We start from the raw sequence: 25,754 nt of genomic DNA, 5'->3' as shown, positions 1-25,754 counted from the left end.
TTCTGAAAAAGAGTGCAGGCATAATGCTAACTAATTTTTAACTGTAAAAGTAGATGAATTGCTGAATTCAGTGTAGACAGAACAAATTAAATGGCTAATATTAGGATTTTGTAACCCTGTCTATCAATATAAATTATTCATATTAGTTGAGATTTTGGCAAGCTTTTATGACTCAGGATGAAATTATGCCAAGGCAGCTAGTCTATGTGTCATAAAGAAATATGTGATCTTTCACCAAGCTAAAGAATCACAAAAAATCAAGCACTCTGCCTTGAAATTTCAGGTGAGCTTTGTGTCACTGGTACCAGTTATTACCAAAGAAGAGTTACCCAACACGAAGGAACCACACTAACCAAACTGTACAGCCCCTGACAATTTTGGCTCTTTTTTTGTCTTAACTGACAAAAAGATCTTCATAAGCTTCTGGAACAATAATTAAAAAAAAAAAAAAAAAGTTTTAATGCTTGCAAATCCCTCAAAATTTCACTGATAGTAAAAATAAACTCATAAAAAGTTATCAGATCAATGTTTGGACTTAGATGCAATGATGAATGTATTAAACCACAGGAACAAACAGTGAATAAACATACCATGCCACACATCTCCCCCTTGTGGAAGGAATCCCAGCTATTATTAGCTTAGATGAATCACTAGGGCAACTGCTCTTGCAAAAAATACCTTTCCAGAGCTAGCCTGAAGATTTTTCTTCTCCTCTTTAAAGATCTCTATTTCTGGATGATTCCACATACTTGGATATTTGCTTTTGCTGGGATAAGCTACTTGCTCAAAACACTGAGTATTGAAACAAACACCATATGCTACTTCTCAACTCCAATCCTCTGGTGATCTTTCTGTAAAAGAAAGGGTCTTTCTATGCATTTAAAATAATTCCTCATCTGCCTCACACTGGGGAAACATTGATTTTTTCATTAAGCATAGATGCTCAAAGGGAAAAACATGAGTAACAATACAGAGAACATTGACTCAGGAGAAATTCCTTTCAGGAAGGAGCTGAAGAGCTCATTTCATGCACAAGAGTAGACCAGTTACTGAAAACAATAGACACATTTCAGCTGCAAAATCCCTGGGTCAAATAAACAAATGGAAAGATGATTCAGCATTGAGCACACTCAAAGTGCTGTTTCTTAAGAATGCTATATAGGAAAAACAATTTGCACCAGAAATTCAACAACTTCCCACAACTTTAAAGTCTTGTGCCTAACACCCATGAGATCAATTACAACTCCATTCCACTTTAGAAGCTCCCAAATTGGGGCTTAACATCGTGAATGACAGCTGAGATGACTGGTTTTGGTCAGCCAACTCTTATTACAGATGGTGCAGCAATAAAAACCACTCAAAATATCTGTGCCTGTCCTCAGCAAAGTATTTCACAGATTTGTCTGGATTCAGAACAGTGGTGTAGAGGTCAACATACTTATTTACTCTTCTAAATATAAAATAGAAATTGGGCAGATATAGGCTAAGTAACATCAGAATGAAAACAAAAATATGAACCACATGTCCTGTGTCTGAGCCCATTAAATTGTACTGGATAGGAAACCACTATAAGCTTAATATATAATATAATATAATTTTTATTCACATAAGTAAAACACCATAAGAAGAGAATCCTTTTCTGGAGGCAACACATGTGAATAGATGGAATTTTATTATAGACACCAAAATTTTTCAAGTATCTTTATAAAGTAGTATCCTGAAAAAATACAATATTGTAACAGTCAGAAACAAAATTAATTTCCTTCTGAATGGCCCAGAATGTATATAAGGAGAATGAGGTAGCTCAAAAATGTCTGATAAACCTGATATTTTGGCTTCAAGATGTTCAGAATACCAGGCATAAGAATGTGATATTGAGCAAATTGTCATTAATCATTTAAATACCACTTTGGTTATTTCAGACTAGCCAGCTGTACAGAGAACCTGCTCGCTGGAACCTCTAGGAAGAGAAATTTCCTGTACCATTTCTTCTGATTACCCTCAGAAAAAAATCTAAAAACATTTTTAAAAACAAACTTTTCTTGTTCTTCTGTCTCCCTTTACATGCAAGGTTTTACAGCCTTCCCAATGACTTAAAAAAAACCTCTTGATTTATGTGGAAGGGTAATTTTATAGATATTCATTATAAGCATTTTTCAAAAGTTCTAGAACATGTCTACAAACTGACCTAGGTTGTCATAAACTAATGCACTGTCAAGCTTGCTTAGAAAGCAAACTTTAAATATTACCCAGTAAGGTTTTGCTGTCTCCAAATTCTCTGCACAGAAAACAGTAAATTTCCAAATAGATTTATTTATTAGCAGCTTTAATTCTTTCCTCCCATATGTTGTTTCCTTCATAATTAATTGTTTAAAATATCAGACAAAATAACAAAAGGTCAAAAGTCTTTTTGTAATCTTATTTTATCATATGCCATGATTATATTACAACAGAACAGAGAAGGAGATTTTTATTATTTAATATTCAAGCTGGTTTATCTCTTGCTGACAGACTGAAATATTTTATCCTATCCAGAAAGACTTTTATTTGTGCAAAAAACCCTCTCTTGAAAAATTACTCTCTGGTGTTTTCCTACATCTCCTGTTTCAAACCTTCAGAGGGAAATACTGAAAAGAAAGAAGTTTCTTCCCTATTAGTTTTTCTTGGAAAATTCATTTGCTAGCAGTAGTCAGCATTTCTTTCATCATGTGGAATTATACAGCAGCTGACCAACAGCAATGTCACAGATCACCATTGCAACACAGAATTCTTATTCTGCTGCTGAAAAATGCACACACTGGTAAGCACTACACTGGAAGTTGATAGGCTCTTGATTTAAACTTCCTTCCAAAGATGCAGTGGGAAATCTTAGTGAGCACTGACTTTCTGGAAATTAAATATGGTAGCAAACTGTAGCCCAAAAAAGCTATCCTTAAAATAACTGTTTTTTATGACATAACACTGGTTTTATAACTCTTCTATCTTTTCCTTCCCAGACCACTGCCAGGAAGGCAAACCCTTACAGGGAAGCCTGACAACATCTCCCTACATCCCTCTGGACTCTTGCAAAAACCCAGTTTTAGTGGCATCTCCCTGAAATGGTTAGAGTAATGCTGGGAGGCATAATTAGCAATGTGCCCCAAACATTTTTCTTGAGAAAATATTGCATTGGAAATGAATTATTTCCATGTACTGGTTGCTGTGGAGCAATAAGACAGATGCTCCAGAAGGAGGAGTTTGAGCCAGAAGTCAACCCCTCCACCACCTCCGTGACAGACCCAGAGTACCTGGGCAAGATTAGTGAGAACAGGTCCAAACATCCAGGGGTCATAGAGCAAGGTGAGATCCAAAGTCTGTTGTAGGAAAAGTGCAGGAATTCAGGCTGAGCAGAGAACACAACTGGACACAACCACTACTACAGCATCAGCCAAAGAAGGAGCCAACAGCCCAGGCAGAGCTTAAACAGAGGCCCTGGGCACACGGGTAGGGTTAGGGCTAGGGGAGTCCCAGGTGAGGCTGGTCAGGACCAGTAAAGCCCTGAGTGCCCTGACATTGGAGGCCTTGTCAGGTAAATGTCACCTCAAAGGAAGGAAAAAAAGGCTTTGGAACTGAAGCATAGGGAGGAAATTGCTTGGATTTTATGTAACCTGGACTTCAGCTGATGTGAAATAAGTTATAATAAAGGTGAGAATCTGGATGTGGAAGATGCCACTTTTGCACTTCAGCCTTCTTCTAGAGGTGTTCCTTCAGTCAGACAGTGATCCACTTTCACAAACACTCAGAAGACACAATATAGTTTGTCTACAGACTGCTGATTATTCTTCCTAGATTTCAGTTGACAAAGAATTATTAATACAAGTGTATCTTATTTTGAGTACAGGTGCTACAGCCAAAATCCTGAAAGCTGCATGTGTGATCCAAGGACAGCTATTTCATTGTGCAGGCCATGTGAAGTTAATATGCATCTCTTGGACATGCCAGAAGTGAGAGAAATGGCTTGACTGCAGACCCTCTGGGATATCCTGGGTAGTTTTGAACTCCTAGAAGGCCATTGCAAATTGAAAGACCCCTTGGATTTCTCTGATTTACAAATCAAGCAACCATCACTGCCTTGAACCCCTAAGAAAAAGTACTCAAAGCTACTCTGGCCTCTCTCTCCTATGAGGCAAAGTCCCACTGCCCAAGAAAAACACAGAGAGGAGCTAGCTTGTAGAGAGATTGATTTTGTTTCAAAAGCATTAGTGGCAATAGAAATAAAAAATACACTTAAAAATCCCTCAGCTAACTACCACTCAAAGCTACAGGTTTCCTGAGCTATGTTTTCATGTTATAATTTAATTCCTTACACCTTCTTCTGGTGATATCAGAGGAATGAAAATATTTTTCTTATTTAAATGGAATCTTGCAGAGAAGATTCATGTAAGTCATATATTTTTTCCCCATTTTATCCTGTCAATTCCACCTACAAAAAAAACAACAAAAAACCAACGAACCCTCTAAACTGTGATCCTGTTCAGCTGGTATTGGAAATCTTTGACTGAAATCACCAGTGCTGCGAGTATCTCTGTAGTGAAGTATTAGAAAATCGACCGCAGGCAGAGACAAGACTGCTGCTCTAATTCTCAATATTTGAAGACTCTGCAGGATCCATCCTGCAGGTCAGAGTCACCAATAGCCAACAACAGGGTAGCACTGGGGCTTTCAGGTGCTATTCCCACTTGGGGAAGGTTTACTTCTGGGATGCTAGCCACAGCTCATAGTCCTCCCCCTCACTTCCCAAGATCAGCATTCATTTCCCAGGCTGTCTGTCAAAGTGTCAGCATTTCGGTTGCCTGAGGCTGTGAGCTGCTGCACACAGTGTGACATGGGGCCAGCAGTTGCCTCTATTTAAAAAAAAAAAAAACAAAACCATAAAAACAACCAACCCCAAACATCCCTAATGTAATGAAATGGAGGTGTTTGGGCTCAGTGCTGAGTTTCTGGATTTATGCTTGTGAGATGGCATCCAGGGGTAGGAGGGCAGGGTCTGGCTGCTCCTGAGTCCCTCTCTGTAGTGGACATATCCTTGAAGCACAAAGAAAAATCTTATTTTGGAGGACGCAGAGTTACCACAGTTACCCACACCTATACAAGTAACATAATTAAGCTAACAGACTAACATGGCATGGGTTTGACAGGTGAACACCTCTCTTGTTTTCCTTCTTTCAGCAATTATTTCAACAGCAGAGACATCAACCCATGGACAGCTCTCCTGGCACTGCTTGCTAAGTAAGATTTTTCTGGAAAACTCAGAATTTTGAAGAAGCAGGTCCACGGTAGGATAAACCAGTGATGACTAAATTTTGCCTTCAGCCATTGTGCCATTTATTGTAAAAAAATCGAGAAAAGGCTGGGGTTTAGTAACTAAAATATTTTATATGACATAAAGTCTGTTAAACAAATTCGCTGCTACATTTTAGCTGCTTCAGTTCACACCTTCAAATAAATTGGAGAAAAATTGCATCCAGCTGCTTTCTGACCTATTCCCCAGTACATATCTTACCAGGAGTCAAAGAAACTGTCAAAATATGCTAAAGGCAAGAGTGGAACACCTAAGTTCTACCAAATTCACAACATTTTTCTGAATAAACCAAGTATGACCCATAACAATTTACTCTGAGAAAGAGTGTGAGGAAATTCAGAGCGGCCTGAAAATATAACTTAATGCCACATAACATTCACTATTGATTCACTGAAAGTACTTCACACTCGAGGAAACGTATGAACATGCAAAAAATTCTGAGTTCTAAATGCCCTCATTTATTTTAATGAAAACCTCTGCTTAGTAAAATTTTTTGGAAAAGTAAACACACCAGTTATATCTATAGTTGTCCACAGAAAAGATGCTTTATAAATTTGTTTTTAGAGATATCATAGAGAATCTTTCCTTCTATCTAAAAAACAAAAAGTTAAGAATTAAAAATTAAAAAAAAAAAACAGTAAAAAACACATCAGTGACTAGCAATAACTAAAATTATCAGTCTTGGAAAGTTCTTTTTTGAAAGGATGGCTCAATGGCTTTGGATTACTTGCCTCAGAAAGGTAAGGAATAAGAAGGTTCATGACAAAAGCATATAAAACGATAACTGGTGAAGAGATGATAAGAGAGAAACTCTAGTTCCCTTTCCAACAAAGGAACAAGGAATCACTTAGTGAGACTGAAAAATGGGAAGTCAGGATTGAAATAAATACTTTTCACAGAATGCGATTTCAGGCTTTGGAAATTTACTGCTACAGTTTGCCTTTGAGGCCAAGAGTTTAGCAAAACGTCATAAAAATTTTCTTATTTAATTGGTAAGAAGATTGTATAGATCTAAATAATGAAAGATAATATAGTTTTGAGAAAGCAAAATAGGCTCTCAAGAGAGAACACTAAACAGGGGATATGTTCTATTTCATATTCTTGTATTCCTACAACAGATTTGGGTCAGTATTTTGCAAGAACCCCTTAATAAGTTTAAAAGTTATTGAAATGTTGTATTTCTCACTTTTTGCATGAAGATATGATTTTTTTCAGGAGAAACTAGAGATAGAGACATGGTCGAAATGAAAAAAAACTGACTAAACAGCAGTTCCATGAAATTTTCAAGTAGTCTATAAGGATATTTTTGCAGTGCAAATTATGAAAATGTTGTTTTGCGAGAAGGAAAATTTTAGGTGTTTTTCAGGTGCAGTATGCTTATGGAGCTCTATAGGTTCTCATATCTTGAAATTTTGATTAATAAAAAATGATTTTATTTCAACAAGGCCATGGACTTCACCACTTGTAGTCATTAACCTTATATATCAATGCAACTTGTAGCACATTCTTCCTATATTTCTCTAACACTGGAGTATGTATAAGTCAGTTTGAGGAGTTCTTTCTGAAATTCTTACAAGATTTGTGAATTTTCAGATTGATTTGTTTGAACTTCAGAGGCTTCCTTTATTGATATTTATTGAACATTTTTGCAAGAAAACATTTCATACGTGCTTTCTAAAATGTTCCTGAATTCCAGTACTGATTTGGAAAATGATAAAATGTTGAAATATTGTTCCATGTTCCTGCATATCCACAATACTGGCATTATTCTTTTTTCTTATAGTTATGAATTCATTTATGAGAAGTTTTGGCTCTCATCAAAGCTCACAGATCCTTTGTCTTAGTATGGTTGAAAAACCTCAGGAAACACTATGGAGAATCAGGATCAACAGGAAGAATATTTAAGACCTGCAGTTAACCTGCTTTTCTTGACAACCAGCAAAGTCAAATGCCTGTAAGAAGAAAATGGTCAAAACAATGCAATCATATGTTTTTAAACAAAATAAAATAGTCTAGTGTGATTTCTAACGTGATTGATGTTTTCATGCTTCATTTATACTGTTGTATGCCTTATTAATCATTAAATTCTACCTCAATATGGATGCATAAAATATGATTTGATGGAAAATAAATCTGATCAAATACCAAAATGAATTTAAATTCCTCCCATCAAGATGCTGAATTAGTTTCAGATTTAATCTATGCTTTCAATAAATTTACTAAACCCCAAAATTTGTTTGAATGTTGATTCATCTGGTTAAGATAGTGCAGCAATTTAGCCCAAACTAATTGACAGTTATATAGAGAACAGAGGGGTCGATCAAAAGACTGTTGTTGTATTTTCAGTGTATTTAATTATTTTTCTTGCTACAGCAAAAATCATAAGAAAAATGAGACTAGAGACATAGGTGGAATATTTATTATGCTTAGACATTTTTTTCCTGATATGCAAATATCAGTATCAGTAACAGTATATTTGAAACACCTTTACTGTAGAATTACTCACTGGAATTTTCCAGTGTTTTTTTGGGTTTTTTTGACAGGAATGCTGCATCACATACAGGGGTGCTTTGTAACAGGTGTGGTGCTGGCACTTTGGAAATGCACATGGAGAAGCTAAATGGTTTAATGAAGAAGCAACCATTTATTCTCTAAATCTAACAAGCAAATGGTCCCTAAATCACTGATGATGTGCCTTAGGACATGGTTTTGATGGCAATTTTGTACAATATCTACCCCAGCTTCCATATCTCAGTCCTTGTTTTATGTTGGTGAGTTATCACCTAAGCAGAGTGCAAGAACAGAAGAAAAATGAAGACAACCCTGAGCAATGAAAGATAAGGTTTAATGGCCAAAATGAATATGAGCATCAGAAACAAATGGGTTGAAGTTTATGGTACTATCATTCTGATATGAAGACAAACTGTTTTCCATGGATCTTTCCCCACTTACAGTCTACAAGCAATATTGAACCAACATGCACACAAAGTCCAGGATATGAAGCTAAACAACAAGCTGCTGTACTTAGAGTTTTGTCTCTGTTTTTCTGGATTTCATTCACAACAAATTTTCTCTGATGGAACTATGCAACTTTGGAAAATAATGATTTAATAATGTTAGCTAGGAAACAGGACTTAAAATTTTTAAATTTTAAGGGTTTTTTACATTCACAGTGCCAATTTCTAGACCCATTTTGAACTCAGCATTAAGGTTTTCCTTTGCAACTGAAACTAGTATTTTGATCAGAGCTGCACTCAAGCTTGAAGTACAACTTTATTAATTGTGATATTAATATTTTATGGTTTGTTTTTTGTTTTTTTTTCACCGAGCAGCAGTGTCCATGATGGATCTCAAAAACAAAAAAAAAGGGTTCCAATTGAGCTAGGTAAGGGAAGCATGGAGAAATCTCTAGATTTCATGAATAAAACAGCTAAATTTACTGAGTCTAAGTCTTGAAGAGCTGTCTGACAGACACACCATGCAAGCAAATTCATGTGGAGAGGGATTTAGTCCACTTGAAATAAATGGAGTTGTTCTGTGTGAAATTAGAATTCTAGTACAGGCAACTAATGATTAACCAGCTGATGAGAAATTTGAAGGAGGAGGACTGTCTCTTTACAATTAAACTGGAAAATATTAGTTAGCCAGGTGCATCATGAACAGTTATAATCTACTGGTAATGAGGGGATATTCAGTTTGAAGGGGGCGTTGACGGATACACAGTGGGATTCCTAATCCTGTGGGAAAGAAGTCCATTAACTCATCTTTATAATTCATCTCCCATTAAGCTTTATTCATAATACCATAAATTATATGTAAGTATATCCTACTAACTGTACAAAAACCATATCAAAACTGTAATTTAGTGAGAGATCTTAAATATTTGAATAATCTTACTGAACTTTCTGAGTTTATGAGGATTCTCAAATTTAAACATATGTGCAATAATGTACAAATCTCTTCCCACATAAGCACTTTCATTCACCTTTGTGTTTCCAGGTATTAACAGTATGGGGTTTTTTTTGTCTTTTGGACCATTTTCTACAGACATTTTGTGTTCCTTAAAATTTTTTTTGATGCCTTCTCCATTTTATTCTTTGTCATAGAAAGAGGAAGAAGCTGACTTTTCCCATCTCTTTCCAGAAGTCTTTTCCAGCTATTAGAAGAGCTAAAAAGAAGCAGGAATACCACACTACCAATATGCATTCCCAGCCAACCAGAAACTGACCTGTATGTCTTGACAGAATAACAAAAATAGTAGAGCATTATGAAAACTATATTAAATATTTTTGAGTGACCTAGAATATATGCCTTTATTTCAAATGGCAAATACTACAATGCTGAATGAAAACCAAAACAAAGCAAACAAGCAATCAAAAAAAAAAACCAAAAAAACCCACCAAACCGGCAACCCAATGAAAGCTCTATTTCTTTAGTCAGTAAGTTTCTCAGTGCTTTAAAATATTTTCCAGATGGATTTGAAATCCTATTGTGGTCAAAAGCCCATGGCTATCGGCTCTTAAAATGCAAAAGAAGGCAATCATATTGTCTTCAATCAAATAATCTATCCACTAAAATCAGAATTAAAGTCTCATGGTTATAATTTTTTTCCTTTATATAAAAAAAAAAAAAACCCAGAGAAATTATTTACATTTTCCTTGGTATAAAATATTAAGTCCTAGAATAAAAATAATGAAAAAAAGAAGTACTTGAAAACCAGTAGTAAAACATTTACTCATCCATAGTATTAGTTTTACTAAGCAGAGAAATGGTCCCTCTGAAATTTTCTTTGGCCTCTCTAATTAATTTTGCTATTCCCATTGATTAGAAGGAAAAAAGTTAACTGCTGTTCAGCAAACAAATTTAGCTAGTCAGATGCTTTTAATCTGCTTTATACACAGAAGAAATCCATGCACCAGATTTACAGACAAATAAGGGGATTAAATGAAATCTTGTTTAACAAGACTACATATCAGAAAACTAGAGTGGATCTAGAGTGGGAGAGGGAGGGTCAGAATCCCTCCCTGTTGATGGGAAGCAGAAAGTTTTCACTGCTTTGAACCAGGAAATTATTCTGCTTCTGCAGGGTTTCCCAACAGGACCCAGAGCTACAGGAATGAGTCAGGGAGAGGAGGCACAGGCTGTGATTTAGCAAGTGTGAATGAGCTATAGACCCTGCTGGGAAATGTAACTGCATCTTAACACGTGTTGTTTTTCCTCCTTGTCTTTTTTCTTCTTCTGACAGACATGCCTGAGCCAAGTAGCTCTGTCATTGTGAAAAGGAGCTCCTTGTGCAGCTCCTTGTGCTGACAGTGTTGCCTTGAGCTTAAAATGCTTGTGAAACTCCAGTTTTAGATGAATGTCACATATCTCTGTGGTCCATGAATATTCGATAAGACTGATTTTTACAGGTTTTTTCTGACCTCTCTTTCTCCTAAATAACTGCAGAGAGAGGAGACAGTGATTCATACAGCTCTATATGATTGTTTTTGTAGGTATCAGCTTCCCAGATCATGAAGTTCATGTACAGTATATAGGAAGATGCAACATGCTCCAAAGGGGGTTGATCAAGAGGGTGGGTGAATCTTGGGGAAAAAGACACAGAAAGATCTTTCATGCTGAATTTTACTGAATGTCTTTTCTGATCTGCCCTGACAGCTCTGGATTCCATGGGACAGTCTCACGCAATTCCCACTCTCCATTAGCTGGGTATGAAACAGGCAATTTTATTAACTGACAACGTTATCAAATCATGGTGCAGTCTGTTACCTGGGATACCTGGGACTCCTTGTGAAATTTAGGCACTAAATTAGGGACTATATTTTGCTGTTATATTCCCCTGCAACAAAATTTCTTCTGTATAATAGTCAGCAAATCAGATTCATTTTGTCCAGCTGATCCAGCATCTTTCATGTGGAAATATGAGGAGTTGATTTATGTGTTTGTTATTCTGATCTCAAATTGAGGTATTTTCTGCACATATTCTTTACTTTTCTGAAAAACTCTCCTCATTCTTAAACTTGCAAGCCATTTCAGTATTCTTAATAATAGCAGCAACGATACCTCTAGAAAAAAGTTAAAGCTCTAGTATTGCTTTCTCATTCAGGCCGAAAAAACGTGAGGTCACTGAAATATGACTTCAGGCATTTCTTCCCTTGTCTGAGCAAATACCTGCGAGGCACCTAATTTCAAATGGTTTTTTAACTAGGAAGCTGTCAGGCAATAATTTTTCATATATACTTAATGACTTTGTAATTCTCTTGTTTCCTTGCATAGGTCAATGTGATCCTGATTTTTTTTTTTTTTTGTGCCCACATATTTTCATTAGAAGTGGAGATAGATGGACTAGTCTGCAGTGGTAGAACAGACAAAACATTTTCCTGTGAAAGTTCTGTCCCAGAACCCTACCAGAGTCAATACAGAGCTGGCTAGGGACAGATGGTGACAAGTGCCATGTAAATGCCCCTCAGTCCATACATTATGGCAGTCTAGGAACAGGGCAAAATTATGTGATACCTTTTCCTCAGGCTCTAGAAGCCACTTTAATTTGAGTCCACCTAATCAACGTGTTACAGAATTCTCTAAATATTTCTCTTTTGTGAGCTCACTGACTCTTTTCTGACACCTGCAAATGTATGTGACTGAAAGTGTGACACGGTCGCACAAATACATCAATGTTACTCCTCCCCATGATGTGCTCACCACCAGGTCAAACACATTTTCTATCACTCATGTGGGCTGAGCAACTGCTTAATGCACATGCTGATATTCAAAACTGAATAACCAAACAGGTGCCAGAGAACATTTCCCAGAAAAGGGTAATAGCTTAGGCCATGCTGCCCACCTCAGAGGGACTTGCAATTCAAATCTCTTTTCTGCATTTGACACATTAAGTGGGCATTTTTGTGAAGCACCATGGTGGGTGTGTACAAAGGTACCTAAATCACATTTCTTTTCACTTTGAAATAACTTACTTCAGAACGTCTAAAATTATTTGCTTTAAGATTTCAAAAAGTTCTTCACAATCTTTTCAGTTGCTCAAAAAAAAAATTGACAGGAATAAGAACACATCTTGTGTTTTTGGAAATACTTCACCAAAAATCCCACCCAAATATATTATGCCTTGCTCTTTTTCATAGCACTGTACTGTGTCTAACCAACCCTGCCTAATGATAAATTTGTACCTTTCTTTTCCACTTGTTAGCTTGTCTTTGTTTTACCAATTCATTCCCACAACCTTCTGTCTGTTAAAGAATTGGGTCTTCCATTTTGATAAACCTTCTCTATTTGCCTAACTTTTGTGTGTTCCACTTTCAGGTAGTATTTCTTTAGATGATATTATCATTCACCAGGTACTGATTTTTTTTTTTCCAATACTCCATTTATTTCACCTAATAGAAACTGAAATAATTTTTTAAAAGGCAGATTTTTATTAAATCCTCCACTTTTTAAATCCTGGTACAGTCAGCAGGGGCAATCTGCAACAACATCTGCTGCAGAAAGGGCAAACTGTTCTGTCTAGTACAGGGCAAAATGGCCTTTATAATGCATTTTAGAAAAGTCTTTACTACTAATGCACTAGTTTACTGAGGCATGCAAAAGTCATTTCCACATTAATCTACACCCAAAAAGGCTTCTCTGATAAGGCTTGGCCTCAGTCAGTAAATCCTTCTCAGCTCATCTTAGTACTACTGCAAGGCTAATTGCACAAGCAACAATCACATATCTAACCAGGGGATTGACTTAATTTTAAGCTCTTGTTGGAGCTATGCTCTTGCACAATTCAGTGCTGATTTTCTGTGTCTAGATCATTACATATAAACTCCTGTGTTCAGTTTTTGCTGACTATATTTCTAATAAAAATGAAGCATTTTCCCCCTTCCACATCCATACGCATGCATTTTCAGTTATTAATGTTAAACCCTTGTCCCTCTGTCTATGTTAGCAAAGTTAAATTCTTTCTGGCAATTCCTTTCTAAATCACTTCACCACAATCACTCTGTGCATGAGAAGAGCAGCAGATTAAAATGACTTTTCAAACTGGTGCTAGACACAAATGCAAGATCTTTGACTAAAGTCAATCCACATTTTTAGGTACAGTTCACTGAAATGAGGATTTGTGATGTTTCTGTGGATAACTTTTATTTATGACACAGTGTGCTGCAGGTTCTGCGTTACAGGAAGAGACTCAAAATATGAGAGGTGTTTTATTCTGAAACTAGAAGTTAGTAGGAAGAAAAGCATTTGTGTGCAATAAAGAGAGTACTGGGTGAAAAACCACAACAGTCAAAACACTGAGATCACTGGATTCAGGACAATGCACCTTTTTTCCTTCATAATACATTGCAGTCTTCTAGTATCAGAAAATGCAACCATTTAACATGAAAGATCTCTCAAAATATTGTGATCAAGAAACACAAATATTTTTTTCTCTCTTTTTCTTTTTTCAAGTTCTAGATCATACCTTTAATCTTACCACCACAAGCATGAATGCTTTTTTTATTTTTTTCTAGAAACAGTGGAAATCTACTGATAATAATTCAACTCAGTGTAAGGGCTTAAGGAAAAACACCAAATATATCAAGATCAAGATAAAATTGCAAAGGCTGGAAACAATGATTCCTCTCCAGCTTGCCAACTCTGCCAGTTGGTGTGTGGGTGGGATCCAGAGACCCCCACCTTCCTGTTCTAGAGGATGTGCCTGCAGGGACTACCACCACAGCCAGGACAGAACACTACTCTTGCATTCCTTGAGCCCATGTGCAAATAGAAAGCTGTCCTTATGTCCCCAGAGCCTTTTCTAACAAAGGAATAAAAAAAAAAAAAAAAATAGAGATTGTACCTGCTATGCATTCAGATGACAACCCACTCGATCTGTGCCATCACAACGTTTGCCTTCAGTCTGAAGGCTTGTCTGATTTTCCTATCGGACCTGAGCTCCCCCTTTAAAGCTTGACTGAGAAGAATGATAGCAAGCCAGCATTTTATTATTCCTCTGCACTTTCACAGCAGTTGACACAAAAGATTTAGACAAGAATACCAAAATAGAGAAGGTAGTTAAGCATATCCTGACAGGCTGTTCAAAAACTGGTTGGATTGTCCACTTCTTGAGCACTGGAAGAGTCTCAAATGCTAATGCGGATGTGCAAGAGACTTGCCAGAATAGGCTGGTTCTACATAACAGCACCATTGGTTTGTAGAATAGAAAATATTCCTCATCACTACAGTTTTGTGCTTAATGTGGTTACCAAATGGTTGATGCTTGTGAAATACTACCCAGTTAAATGGGACTTAGATCTGTTATATCTAACGCTGTTTTGTTGCCTCGTAATATGGGAGCAGGAAGGAGTGAACACACTAAGTAAGCAACTATTGCCTACTGCAGTCATTTCAGAGCAAAAATTGTTAGTCTGCCTTTTTCTTGCAGTTCCACAGTGGCTCCCCATCTATAACTGAAATATAGCTTAGAAACAAACAGATGTACTGGAATCAGAACTGATAGTAAATTAATGTGATTAACATAAACATAGAAGAAATACTAATAGAAAAAAAAAGTCAGAGTATAAGATTTCATGCTATGTAGCCTCAGGAGATGAAATATTTAACTGGTTTATTTTCTTCAGCTTAACTAATATTTTCTCATCCACTGCTGAAAGGAGTGTTGAAAATTAATTAATGTCTGCTTTGACCTATAGATTGCTTTCAAATGCCAAGTTTTATGAATACTTCTAGATTATGGATTTTTCCTAGGGCCTTGCCTTCATTGTTTTTCTTTTTCATCCAAAAAGTTCATGTTTTTGCAGGTTTTACTTTACTTTTAAAAAATGTGTTTCAAAGATTGCATCCACTATAACTGCTGCAGTATTATTAGGTGCACAGGGCTCACTGATCATATCATAGGAGACATGATCAGTGCACATCTGGATCTCCTATCTGGTTGTCCCTGCCTCCACCAGCTGCAGCTGGTTTTGCTTTGCTATAGGATGCAGAATCTCCCAAAATGACAGAGTGGTTAAGATTGAAAGGGAACCCAAGGTCATCATGTGCAATCCCTCAGCTCAAGCAGTGCCATCTAAACCAGGCTGTCCTGGACCATCTTCAGTGGCTTTTGAATATCTCCAGCACAGGAAACTCCACAGTCTTTCTGGAAAAGTTGTGCCTGTGCTTGGTCACTCTCAAAGTAAGGAAGTTCACGTGGAACTTCCCGTGTTTCAGTTTGCGCTTGTTGCCCTTGATCCTGTCTCTGGAGACCACTGAAAAGAGCCTGTCTCTGTCCTCTATGCACCTTTTCTTCAAGTATTTGTATACAGGAATAAAAACCTTCCTTAGCCTTCTCCAGCACAAGCAGTGTCAGCCCTCTCAGTCTTTTGGATGAAAAGAGAAGCCTTAGTCCCTTCATCACCTTTACGACCCTTGATTGGGCTCTCTTTTTTATGTCCATGTCTCTCCTGTACTGATGAATTCAGAATTGGATACACAAACCCAGGTATGACCTTACCAGTGCTGAGTAGAGGGGAAGAATCACCTCCCTCATACTCATATTCTTCTGGGGAAGATTTCTTAAAATAGAACAAGAATAATAGTAAAGGTGCAAAAGAGCACTTCAAATGTGCAGTTGTAAATGCAAAGACTCAAGCAGTTTCCTTCTCTTTTGACTGTAGCTGATAAGCTGTGAAAAGCAGCTTCCAAGCTAAAATAAGGCTCGATAGAGCACGAGTAACTGAAAACAGAATTTTAAGGCAAAATAAGAGGAAAGTGGCAAGCTCCCAGTAAATATGAGCTGAGATAAAATTTTCTATTCGGTTGTTAACTGCACCTTGCAAATAGAGCTGAGTATTACTTCAGATGAAGTGTGTTCTAAGAGTAGAAGAAAGACTTGGCACACAGCACACACTGTTCCAACCCATGAAAAAAAGCCAGGAGCCTGACTAAAACAAGAAAAGTTTCATATCAAGCAACAGACTGCATAAACAAACATTGTAGACTGCTGCATAACAGTGTAAGCATATTAAAATATAGATACACTCCATAAAAATTGTATGATGGAACTCCATTTCCGTCTCCCACAGCTTTGTGCACGAAGCTCTCCCCTAGAGAGCTCAACCAGTGGCAACTCAGGGAGACCTGACCCTTTCAAATGGCACTCTTTCTAGGACAGGAGAAGTTTTTTTGTGTCTCTAAAACCAGTAATAAAAATATTCTCATCCTTTTACTGACAGCCTTTCTCTTTTCCCAGACTTTTGTCTCTTTGTTCTTATTTGTTCTCTTGATCTTAAAAGTCAGCAATGAGACCATAAACAGATACTGCAAACAGTCAACTGAGGAAGCTGGAAAGCAAAGGAAGGCACAGGGCCTGGTTGCAATATAGACTGGGGGACCTAGGGTGGGTATGAGATCTTGAGTTTGCACAGACTCTTATAAGTATTTAAATATCCTGAAAATTTCTACAGTGCATAATGTAATTGCCTGGTTTTGATGCCACACCCTACATATCAGTGATTTTGACTTTGCACTTCAAAGCACCTGGGTTTTAAAGGGTTTTCCTTTATTTTGAAAGTGGAGCATGTCTTCAGAAAAGCAGGTATTCACATGGAAACCCAAAATGTTTTCAAGAGGTCTGAAAAGCCCTACGGGAAAAAATTTATATGATTTTGACATTTTTCTTTGTGCACAATTATATTCCATTCTTAGGGGTTATATCAAAAAGCTTTCTCCTTTGACATGTTTATCCCCTGGACAAACAGTATCTGATTGTGATATTTTATGTGTTCTCCTTTCTAGTTATAATAACTCTTTGTATTCCTGTGATGATTAATCCCCTGGAGTCTTCTCACTGACCTCAGCAATGCTGGCATTTCTTAGCATTATCTTGCCAATCAAAGTAATTCCATTTGGGAACCTCAATATAGTTTTAAGACCTTGGCTTCAGACACTCAGTCTTGAGATTTATTAAAATACAAACTAAGAAAAAAAGTTTTTCTCCCAATTCATTGATGCCTGGCAAGTCTCTTCTATTAACCAATGGCTGGATGATGTTTATTTTGAACATATTTTGTTAACAGAATAGAGAAAAATCCATTTATCTTTGAAAAATGTATATAAGCACAAGAGTTTTGTTTTATTACAGTCTCACACTTTAAAAATTTACAATCAAAACACCCTGTAAAAAACAACTTTACACTGATTCCTTCTTATTTCAATATAGCTGACTACACAAACAGAAACACACTGAATAGGAATCCCAGCTGAAATTAGAAGTATAAAAAGCAATGGGGCTTGTACCTACTTAAAGTATCTCTATTCAGATCTCCAAAAGTATGTCAGGATCCACTCTGAATTACCTGTGCCTAGTAAAGGATGTGAACTGTCTAATGATGTCTTTTTGTCAGCTAATTCCAGAGCCTAAGCCCTGAGATGCCATCACTGATGGCAGAAAGGCTTTCAGTCCATGGAAGTATTAAATGGAACACATCAGCTTCAGGTGACTACAGTGGATTGTGAGCCTTCACACAGTTACCAAATTTTAGTGTAAGACATCTCAGAAGCAACATTTGAAATCATGCCTTGCCTTTTACTCAGCTGGATTTGCAAGACTGTTTCCATCAAAGTGCTGAGTTTCCTTATATGCAGAAGTGCTGAACAGGGCTTTGGGGGGATGATCAGTACCAAACCCTGTTCTAGGAAAAGCTGTCTCTAGAGAAGGGGGTTTGTCTGGGTGGGTAAATGGGTAGTTGTCATGTCATATACAAACAACCCAGGTATTTTGAAATTATATTTCATATAATTTCATATATAGCAATGAGCTAGAGTGCAGAAGTACTCTGCTTGTTCACACTGGGTCACCTCCTACCATTGTTATACACCATCATTTGGTTAAATTTCTCAGAAAAAGCAGGTGAAGTATATAGATTTGTAATCCTCACCTCCTGAATGTATGTTCATGGATGTGAATGAATCATCCATGTCCATGGATGTGAATGGACATGCACATGTTTCTAAATGTGCTGGCTCTACAGACAAAAACTTTTAGAACCAGAAAGAAATCCTTGACTGATGCCTATCACCCCCAGTGGAACTATTTGAAAAAGAACTTTCTACCAAGAACTAGAGTCTTATCAGCTGGAAGGGTTTTCCATCCTGTTAATAAAGACTCAAAGTGAGATCTGTAGAGATGGCTCTTCTGTGATTACACTGCTGTTGGCACTAGAAAGGAAAGTACTGCTTGACAGATTAAATATATAGGCTGCCTCCAACAGCTAATACAAAGTACGTTATTTAATAATTTTCTTTGGTATTGTTTTGAGGCTCTGACAAGGATTGCCTTAAAAATGATTTTTTCAAAAGTGTGTGTACACCTGAAGGGAATATATCTGCATTAAGACTACAATCAAAACAGAATATGCAAAAAAAAAACTGGAGACAGAAAGAGTTGTGCATCATCACATAGATCAGATTTAAATTTTCAAAACACCAGGAAGATATTCAAAGTATTTGCAGAGTTCCAGTTCAGGAGTGAACTTTCCAAATTTTGAAACATCCTTTTGGCATTGTTCTAACATCAAAGATATTTGATTGGCCCAGAGATACAAATATATGAGTTCTGCATCAGCTATTTACTTTTCTGGAGAACATAACAGTAAGTACAGTATGTGCTGTATGAGACATCTCATGCAGAAGACAATAGACAATTGGGAAAAAAATGAATTGATGCCACTCCAGGACCACACATTAGTTATAGTATGTCCCCAGATACATGCTTTGGTTTTGGTTTTGGTGGGTGGTTTTATTTGCTTTGTTTTGGTTTTTGTTTTTTTGTTTGTTTGGGCTTTTTATTTGGTTGTTTGGGGGTTTTGTGGGGGTTTTTTTGTTTGTTTTGTTCTTTGATTTTTTGTGTTTTTGTTAAAAGGCTGGCTAGAATAGATGCAATCCTTCTCAGATATGACAATGCAGAGTAAACATCTGAGGACTTTGATTGCTTTGTGTGTACAGTACATACAGATCAGTATTTGTCTTTTTCTTTCCTGCCTTTTTCTAGCTAAAGGAGAATGTGTGTAGCCAGTGGTATCTATTTATACTTGGCACTGAGGATTAGAACCTCTTAGAATGTGAAGTTATTTCCTACGGTAACACTGTTACTCCTGTGGTAGATCTGAGAAGGTTCTGTCCCTTTCTCTGTGGATGGACATAATAATTGTGAAATAATGTGGTCAATGTCACTAGTCAACATTCCCGTCCCAAACACTGATTAGTCCTCCTGAAAGGTCCCAGATACTTCACACTGCTAAATATTCTCCAAACATTATTTACAGTCTAAACCAGAGCACAAATATTCATGTGAGAGAGAAGGAAATGGAAAATAAATTTATTTTCCTCTTGCTTGTGCACTTTGCATTAACCCAGTTCTTTTTCATACTAGATCAGAAAGATAAACCCCCACCCCCTCCCATTTCATCAGACCGAAGAGTCAATAATGGTCTTTTCTTTTTCCTTATATAATATTTTTATTTTAACTGGGTCACACTGTTAATTAGCAATATTTTGATTGTGTCTTAATCATTACTACAGAAGGAAAAAGAGGCCAAAATCAGGAGATCAATTTTTATGACTAAGTTAAAAGAAATTTTATTGAGATATGTGTTTTTGCAGGATCAAAGGATGCTCTGAGATGGAAGGGACCCACAATGATCATCCAGTCCAAACTGTAAGTGAATGGCACACAACCTTTCTGCTATTAGCACCATGCTCTGACCAACTGAGCCAATTTTGTTTTAATTTTTGTAACATAAGAAAAAAAACTTGTGGGTATAAATGAAGAATACTAGAGCTCCACTAGTGGCACGTTAATAATAAGTTCATGGCTCTGAAGAAAGCAAACTTTACTTACCGTTATCCAAATATAACAGAGGCACATTTGTTGTGTGTGTTTATTTCTTGAAATATCTGATAGTTATTGTACTGTTGTTGTGGTTTGAAGTCCAGCTGGAAAATAGGTGCTACACAACTTAATTTGCTCAACCCCTGCCTCTTTCCCCTCTTACCTTGGTGGAGTGGGGAGGAGAATCAAACCAAAACTTGTAAGACCAATTTAATAATTGAAAATAAAGTAAAATACAGTGATAACAGTAAATTAAAATAGTAATGATAATAAAAAGATAAAAACAAGTGATGCTAAATTCAGTTGTTCACCACCCACAGATCAGTGCCAGACCTTCCTTCCTGAACTCAAATTGTCTCTCCTCATGGGTTACTCCTCCCAGTTTACATACAGGCCATGATGTTCTGGGGTGTGGAATATCCCTTTGGTCAGTTCTGGTCATCTCTCCTAGTTAGGCTTCCTCTCACTTTCTTTGGGGTACCTCTTCACTGGCAGAATATGAGACAAGGAAAAAATGTCCTTGCCCTAGGACAAACAAAACTTGGCAAAACCCAAAACATCAGTGTGTTATCAACACCATTCTCGTTCCGAATCCAAACCACTACTGAGAAGTTAACTCTGCCCTAGCTGAAACCAGAACAACTACAGTCTATTTTTTATGTTATTCTGCATCACTGCCTTCCTCATATCTGATTATGGAAGGTTGAGAGGGTTGCTCATGACTGAGCACAGAATAACATTTAATCAGTTTGTTCAAAATTTGGTTTTCAAATATGTGAGCAAATATATTCTCACCACCAGCCTCCATAAAATGAACAAACCCTATGTGGACAACAGAAAAACCCAACCTTCTGTGAATCTAGGCTGAATCCAGACAGTCATGCTCTCAGCAATGTACCAACAATGAACCAGCATCCTCCCAGCTCAGTATCTGTACTTTTAGGAGTGGTTTAGGTGTTCCAGACTGCTGAGTTAGAGCCACAGAGAGTGAAAGGAGGACTGCAATGGGCAGCTGGGATCCTGCACCCTTAAGGGCAACAGCAAGGGAGAGGTGTCATCACAGGCATCAACATCAAGAGCAAAAGACTTCCCCCAGGTGCAGGTAGATAGCATTTATCTGCCCCAATGACATGAATAAATATTGTCATTGAACAGCTTGCTAGCTCATATGAAAAGACCAGCATCAATGAACTGAATAAATGGAGTTACAGAAATGCAAAAAGAACCCAAAAGGGTAAGTGAAGAATCCCAGTAATGCTTTCTTTTTTAAAATAAAGATCCATTTGAGGCCACTGAGATAATTTCAAAGTACAGTATTAAGTATCTCTTAATCTATCCTGAATTTCTTCACTGTGGAAAAGAAAGGGTTGGTTCAATAATCAAATCACTAGTCAGCTGCTGTGATTACTGTGATTCCCTTGCTACTTTTGTTAAAATAGACCATTTTCCCTTTGGGGATTGTACAAGCCCAAATCAATGAACCAAAATTGGTTCCTACACACTAATTTTTGTTCATTGATTTCCAGGCCAACATTCCTTTTGTTTACCAGACAAAATCTCAACAATCTGTCTAATATTTGTTGGCCTTTTTGTTTGAACTTATTTCAAATTCTTAGTCTTCTTTCCATTCTTCTACCATCAGCCAGTGTTTCAGGGCACTGTAATATTTCCTAGAAGCTCACTTCTCACAGGTGAACACCTACACAGACTGTATTTTGGGGTACACTTCCTGAAAATGTTACGATATATTGAAGCTGAAATAGTGCTAGAAGTAAGAGCTCCAACTGCCTAGGCAAAAGTATGAAAATATTCAAAATAAGTCATCATGATTGGTTTTCAGCTTTTCTGGACAGAACAGTTCTATGCACAACCAAGAGAGATAAAAATTACTATTCCAATACCACCATTGGAAAAAGTACCTTTGCAACTTTGGTGCGTTCCAGATTTGCAGTGACATACTTAACTCAATACTGCTTTAACTGAAAGGCCTAATTGGTGCTAAGTCATACAGTTCACTGTGCATTTTGCTGAGCTTACACCTGATTAATGTCATGGCAAGGTAAGTGAAAAAAACCACTTTTCTCAATCAACAATTGGATTTTTTTTCCCTGTTACAATGGCATATATGAAATATTCACAGTGGTACAATTCACAGTGGTACAATTACTTGATCTAATTGAATTTTTGTATGATTTTAGTTTTTCCTCTTTAAAGAAAAAATCCTAATATTCCCTTTTGCTATCATAGGAAACACAATATTTTTTTGAAAATTGTTTTGTACCTTGCATATGAAATAGATGATTGATATCAGAAATGCCATTCATTTTTTGGCCTGAATCTTGATTTCTAACTCCTGAAAGATAGAAAAGAAATCTAAGGAAACAAAAATTATATCAAATCCCATTTTCTATCACCGCATGTAGCATAATTTAGTTCCTAAATTTTATCTGGTTTGACATGTGCTTGTCTTTTGTTGTTTCAAAACAATTTCAGCAGAAATGCCTGTTTTGGTTTAGTTATTGCTTTTAGGGGAATATAGAATTAACAAAAGGCAAGTGATCATATACTAATTAACTCAAAAATATGTATTTCAAACCATAACAGAAAGCTATAGGCATTTGATATTTACAATGTGTTGTTCTTCAAAACAGAAGCAAAGTCCTCAATTCATTGTATGTTATTCTGACTACTAAGCCAGAAATGCTTCACAAAATGGAAGAATTCTCTTTCTGGTTAATACTCCCATTTGTTTAATGAATATTATTTCACATCCTGGCTTTAATTCTTATCAGTTCTATTGCATATGTACTTTGCATTTTGAAAAACTTTGGGGTTTGAGGGTTTTTTTTTCACACTTATCACAATGGATGTTTTAAGAGATGTGATTAGAGTGAATGTCCAATATATTCTCTTGCACCTATTTTATTTTCATTCCATTCCATTCCATTCCATTCCATTCCATTCCATTCCATTCCATTCCATTCCATTCCATTCCATTCCATTCCATTCCATTCCACTCCTTCCTCCTTCTGTCTTGCTTCTTCATTTTCCCTGGCCTGATCCAAAGCTTACAGCAGCCCATTAAGTGACTTCCATGGTTTCAGTGAACTCCACGATAGGACCCTTAAGTGTTAATGAAGAACCAAATGTTTGCTTTTACTTCATGCACATTGCAGGTATGATTTCACTTTAGTGGTCTTGACTTTGGATTTTGCTTAGCACCCCTTGCTAAGGCACTGAACTTTTAAATAGTACAATAAAATATGTTATGGAAATAAGCATGATTAAAGAAGTAAGAAAGAAAAGGGAATACAAACAAGGACAGGTGAAATAGAAATAATAATAGGGGAGAAGAGACAACTGTGTGGTTAATGAGATGAGAATAAATGAGCTTTTAGAACAGATTTGAAAGAGCACATTGATGTAAGAGAATGAATTGAAACCAGGAGCTCATTGCACAACAGACAGGCAAGAAAGGAAAGAGTGTTTGAAATCAGTAAGGATGAGAGAATTATAATTGCCTTTATGTTCTTGCTTTTTGCATCTCAACAAACAACATTCAGCAATCAAAGGTTAATAGCAAACAACTTGTCATAATTGGATTGCTCTCCTCCCAAAATGGCACAGCAGCAGCAGCGAGGCAAAACATTCACATTTGCCAGCCATGACATGCCTTGATAATTCCAAGGTGGTTCTAGAAATGTATTAATAGAGAGCAGAGTAAGTGGAAGGCATGATAAATAAGCAGACCACAGACTAACCTAAAGCCACCCAGGAAGAGTGACAAAGAAGGAAAGGTTCATTGCTGTTACATGAACTCTGACAGCGTATTTAAAGGCTGTTAATATATGTGAGACAGTGGCTATAAACACTGAAATTCTTTAGAGAATTTGTTTACTTACTGTAAGATCTACAGCAGCCTGGTTTGCCAACAAAAGCAAACTTTTGCCATTCCGTCACTGTGGCAGAGCAAGGATAAGGACAGTTCCAATGCCTCGTGCAGCTCAACAGAATTGTCCCACACTTGTGGATTACAAAATAGTTATTAATGCCAGTGATTTCTGAAGCTGAATTAACACTAACATTTCTGATACAGACCTGGCCCTTTTATTAACAGTATAATAAATATTTTGTGCATCTTTTATGAAATCTTCATGTATCTTGTATGAAAATCAACAATGAAGCATAAATGTTACCAGGATGTTTTTGACTTCAGTGTTGCTTTTCTTTTTGTTTTGAGTGTTGATCTTCTCAACCTGCTTGAAATATGAGGTGAAAAAAAATCAAGTAAACATGGTAAACAAAGACAGATGAACTGATAAAGATCCAGTTTGCAACACTCTGCACCAAACATGAGATGTATAAGATGCAGATCATATGATTTCTGCAGAGGGAGAAAAATAATCTAAGCTTCACTGTGCTTACACTTGGGTTTTTTTCAAGATAAATGGAGCCCAAAGATCTCTTGGCGAATGTTGAAACGTTTAAGGCAAAGGTTGAAGTGTTTAGGACAAGATAAAAGCTGCATAGTGTACATAAATTGTGCAAAACTGTAATAAAGTCCTTGTTTTAAGACTGGATCTTTGTAGAAAGATGGACTGCTTCTGAAAGTTGTTAAATACATGAATTTTTGTAATTCACTTCTTTTAATATTGTAAATGAGTTTCCAAATAGCTGTGTGTAATATTTCAGTTTCCCCTGGCAAGAGCAGTTTTATTTTCTTGATGCAGTGATGAATTATCTGGATCATTGCCTGACAAATATTAAAAAGAGAACAGAAGAGAGTAAGCAGGTCTTTATAGTAGAATTATTACTTTGTAGGCCAAAAGTATTATTTCTTAGGCCCCATTAAGACATCAGTAGGGGCACAGCAGCTCAAGAATCAAATCCTGACAGTGCAATAAAGCAAGCAAACAGATGCAGGATTTTTTTTTCCTTCTCTCTTCTTAAAGCAAGAATGCTATAAGATATCAAATATTGCAGAAATTCCCCAGATGAGTCCTGCCTGGAGAAAGGAGAGAAGCTGTGCAGCATGAGTCATTCTTAGCCAATCCCTCTTCATGACATCTTCTCCCCTTTGTGCCCCACCAGAACTATTATTTCTGATCTGTTCTCTCAGACACAACAGCATCGAGAGTTCCTTGCCTGCAAAGCTGGAGGATGGGCATTAAGAATCCTCCCATAGGAAACTGGCCATGTATTTCCAGAAGACTTCATACCCTGCACACTGATAAGGCCATGAGTTCAAATTTTCTAAGCAGAGCTAAGAATGTTCTAACCAAAAAATCACACAACTAAGTCTTTGCTCTGCTGATCTCATGGGTAAAAATCCCATTGGCTCAAACAGAGACAAATTCCCTCCTTGTCCCACTGTCACAGAAAATCCAGAAAGAACACACCATCAGCTACTTTTAATTCTTCTATACCTATAGCACTGTGATTTTCATGCAACCAGCATAGACAAGCAGGTAAAAAGGCACACTGATCCTGCAGAGGTTCAATTTTAATGCAGTTTCATCCATAGCAAAGAAAACTCAG

Source organism: Passer domesticus, chromosome 3 (genome assembly GCF_036417665.1).
Source record: "Passer domesticus isolate bPasDom1 chromosome 3, bPasDom1.hap1, whole genome shotgun sequence".
In the NCBI taxonomy this organism is placed as follows: domain Eukaryota; kingdom Metazoa; phylum Chordata; class Aves; order Passeriformes; family Passeridae; genus Passer; species Passer domesticus.
The sequence above is the reverse complement of the archived record's forward strand: the minus strand, read 5'-3'. Positions refer to the sequence as shown.